The sequence below is a fragment of the Lithobates pipiens genome, unplaced genomic scaffold, assembly GCF_037356315.1.
Source record: "Lithobates pipiens isolate NorthernLeopardFrog02 unplaced genomic scaffold, aLitPip1_a1.2 Scaffold_23, whole genome shotgun sequence".
Lineage (NCBI taxonomy): Eukaryota > Metazoa > Chordata > Amphibia > Anura > Ranidae > Lithobates > Lithobates pipiens.
In genome coordinates, this window is record NW_027507785.1 from 170,214,846 (window position 1) to 170,219,238 (window position 4,393).

Sequence of the window (4,393 nt, forward strand, 5' to 3'; positions counted from 1 at the left end):
TGTTCATTGCTTACCTGTAAATGGCGTACACCAAGTAAAGATGAATTTCTACAGTCCTACAGCTTCTGCAATAATAAATAAATAAATAAAAAAGGTAATGACTAGATTTCATCATTCTATGATAAGGGGTAGTGGGTAAGTTCAAAAGGGAGAGCAGATGAGGGTGACGCAGGAAGAGGGGTATAGAGACAAAATCTACCTGCCCAGCACAGCACACGTCCCGCCACCCCACATCTGCCCCCACACCTCCCCCCACCGCACATCTCCCATGTCCCCCTGCACAGCCCACCCCCCCACCACATCTCACCTCACCTCACATGTCCCCTCACACCACACATCTCCCATGTCCCCCAAGCCCATCACATCTCACCGCACATGTCCCCCCACCCCACATGTCCCCCTAACGCACAACACATGTCCCATGGAGCACAGTGTCAGTAGGGCAGAGGACAGTGTTGGTAGAGTAAATGGTGTCAGTAGTGTCAGCAGGGCAGAGTCAGCAGGGCAGAGGGCAGTGTCAGCAGGGCAGAAGGCTGTGTCAGCAGGGCAGAGGACAGTGTCAGTAGAGTAAATGGTGTCAGTAGGGCAGAGGGCGTGTCAGTAGGGCAGAGGACAGTGTCAGTAGAGTAAATGGTGTCAGTAGGGCAGAGGGCGGTGTCAGTAGGGCAGAGGACAGTGTCAGTAGAGTAAATGGTGTCAGCAGGGCAGTGTCAGCAGGGCAGTGTCAGCAGGGCAGTGTCAGCAGGGCAGAGGACAGTGTCAGTAGTGTAAATGGTGTCAGCAGGGCAGAGGACAGTGTCAGTGGGGTAATTGGTGTCAGTAGAGTAAATGGTGTCAGTAGAGCAGAGGACGGTGTCAGTGGGGTAATTGGTGTCAGTAGAGTAAATGGTGTCAGCAGGGCAGAGGACAGTGTCAGTAGAGTAAATGGTGTCAGCAGGGCAGAGGGCAGTGTCAGCAGGGCAGAGGGCAGTGTCAGCAGGGCAAATGGTGTCAGTAGCGCAGAGGACGGTGTCAGTAGGGTAATTGGTGTCAGTAGAGTAAATGGTGTCAGTAGGGCAGAGGATGGTGTCAGTAGGGTAATTGGTGTCAGTAGGGCAGAGGACGGTGTCAGCAGGGCACAGGACAGTATATATGGATGGTGTATGGAGGGGTGTGTATGTATAGTGTATGGTGGGGGGAGGGGGTGTATGGTGGGGGGAGGAGGGTGTACATAGTGTATGGTGGGGGGAGGGGTGTATGTATAGTGTATGGTGGGGAGAGGGGTGTATGTATAGTGTATGGTGTATGGAGGGGTGTGTATGTATAGTGTATGGTGGGGGGGGGGTGTATGGTGGGGGGAGGAGGGTGTACATAGTGTATGGTGGGGGGAGGGGTGTATGTATAGTGTATGGTGGGGAGAGGGGTGTATTTATAGTGTATGGTGGGGGGAGGGGTGTATGTATAGTGTATGGTAGGGGGGGTTGTATGGTGGGGGGAGGGGTGTATGTATAGTGTATGGTGGGGGGAGGGGTGTATGTATAGTGGGGGGAGGGGTGTATGTATAGTGTATGGTGGGGAGAGGGGTGTATGTATAGTGGGGGGAGGGGTGTATTTATAGTGTATGGTGGGGGGAGGGGTGTATGTATAGTGTATGGTAGGGGGGTTGTATGGTGGGGGGAGGGGTGTATGTATAGTGTATGGTGGGGGGAGGGGTGTATGTATAGTGGGGGGAGGGGTGTATTTATAGTGTATGGTGGGGGGAGGGGTGTATGTTTAGTGTATGGTAGGGGTGGGTTGTATGGTGGGGGTGGAGGGGTGTATGTATAGTGTATGGTGGGGGGGAGGGGCGTATGTATAGTGTATGGTGGGGAGAGGGGGTGTATGTATAGTGTATGGTGGGGAGGGGTGTATGTATAGTGGGTTGGTGGGGAGGGGCGTATGTATGTGTATGGTGGGGGAGGGGCGTTATGTATAGTTTTTGCGGGGGGGGGGGCGTATGTATAGTGTATGGTGGGGGGGTGGAGAGGTGAGAGTACTTAGAAATCCTGACAATGAAAAAATAAATAGAAAATTACCTTACACAAGCTTGGCTGCCAGTAGTCTCAGCGATCTTTGCACACATTCCAGAGCAGCAGGGAATGGGGATGTTCTGCCCACTCCTGTCCCTTGTCCCCTCCTGATCCAGCTCGGGAGAGCCCATGGAGGCTCCGCCAGTTCCCCCCCCCACACAGCACACGTTTCCCCCACCACACAGCGCACGTTTCTCCCCCCACCACCACCACACGGCGCACGTTCCCCCCCCACCACCACACGGCGCACGTCCCCCCCCCACCACACGGTGCACGTTTCCCCCCCACCACCACCACGCGGCGCACGTTTCCCCCCCACCACCACCACGCGGCGCACGTTTCCCCCCCACCACCACGCGGCGCACGTTTCCCCCCCACCACCACCACGCGGCGCACGTTTCCCCCCCACCACCACCACGCGGCGCACGTTTCCCCCCACCACCACCACGCGGCGCACGTTTCCCCCCCACCACCACCACGCGGCGCACGTTTCCCCCCCACCACCACCACGCGGCGCACGTTTCCCCCCCACCACCACCACGCGGTGCACGTTTCCCCCCCCACCACCACCACGCGGCGCACGTTTCCCCCCCACCACCACCACGCGGCGCACGTTTCCCCCCCCCCCACACACACAGCGCACGTTTCCCCCCCCCCCACACACACAGCGCACGTTTTCCCCCCCCCACACACAGCGCACGTTCCCCCCCCCCACACACAGCGCACGTTTCCCCCCCCCCCCCCCCCACACACAGCGCACGTTTCCCCCCCCCACACACAGCGCACGTTCCCCCCCCACACACAGCGCACGTTTCCCCCCCCCCCACACACAGCGCACGTTTCCCCCCCCCACACACAGCGCACGTTTCCCCCCCCCCCCACACACAGCGCACGTTCCCCCCCCCCCCCACACACAGCGCACGTTTCCCCCCCCCCCCACACACAGCGCACGTTTCCCCCCCCCCCCCACACACAGCGCACGTTTCCCCCCCCCCCCACACACAGCGCACGTTTCCCCCCCCCCACACACACAGCGCACGTTCCCCCCCCCCCACACACAGCGCACGTTCCCCCCCCCACACACAGCGCACGTTCCCCCCCCACACACACAGCGCACGTTCCCCCCACACACAGCGCACGTCCCCCCCCCACACAGCGCACGTTCCCCCCCCCCCCCACCACACAGCACATGTTCCCACCGCACAGCACTTAACCCCCCCCCCCCCCCACCACCACCACCACCACACCACCACCACCACACCACCACACGTTCCTCCCCACCGCAACAGCGCCCATGTCACCGCACAGCGCCCTGTCACCGCACAGCGCCCATGTTCTTACCGCTGAGCAGTAGCTTGCTTTATTTCTTTATCTTCCAGACAGGCGGTAGCAGCGGCGGTAGTAGCAGCAGGGCGGCGGTAGCAGCAGCGGCGGCGGTAGTAGCAGCAGCGGCGGCGGCGGTAGCAGCAGCGGCGACGAGAACGACGCTGCTGCCAAGATGGATTAACATTGGCAACAAAGGCCACCTAGCCCTTAGTAAAATGGCGCCGGCCGGCGCCGCCTTGTATCGCGTCATTTCCTGTTTGGAAATAACGCGATACTACGGCCCAGCAGCCCCTATTGCCTTCTGGGATTGATAAAAACATCTCCCAGGAGGCATAGCAGACGGGGGAAGACGCGCTCAGGCCGCGGCCGGAAACAGGAAGCTGAAACAACTAATAACTATAAAACCGTGAGTTTAAAAAAAAAAAAATATATATATGCCAAATTTGTTTAAGGGGCCAGAGAAGAAGGGGATGCAGAGGACTTAAAAAAGAGGGTGGAGCTCCGCTTTAAGGACTGGTATAGGTGTACATTATATAGGGTTGTACACGTATAATATAATTTCTTTCAAATATAGAAAGCATATTATAGTGCACTGCACTGCTGTGCTGTTGACCGATTCTGCAGCTGTCGTTTCTCAGTGTAGGGAGGGACAGTTTGGTGTTTGGAGCAGGGACAGTCTGCAATTCACTAGCTACTAGCTAGCTACTATTAGGTCCACAAAGGTCCTTTAAGGACTGGTATAGGTGTACTATTTGGTGTGCAGTATATAGGGGTGTAATACACGTATAAAATACTTGCAAATATAGAAAGCATACTGTAGTATAGTGCATTTCCACTGTGCAGCATTGTGACTACTGAGCGGTTCTGCAGCGATACTACAAAGAGTGACAAACGCAATTTAAAAAAAAGTATTATAACTGGTGTGATAGACCAGTGGCCCCCCAAAACGACCAATTGAAGCGGGGTGTTATATACCTTATTCCACATATACTTCACTTCTCTAGAGACTTTTGTCACAG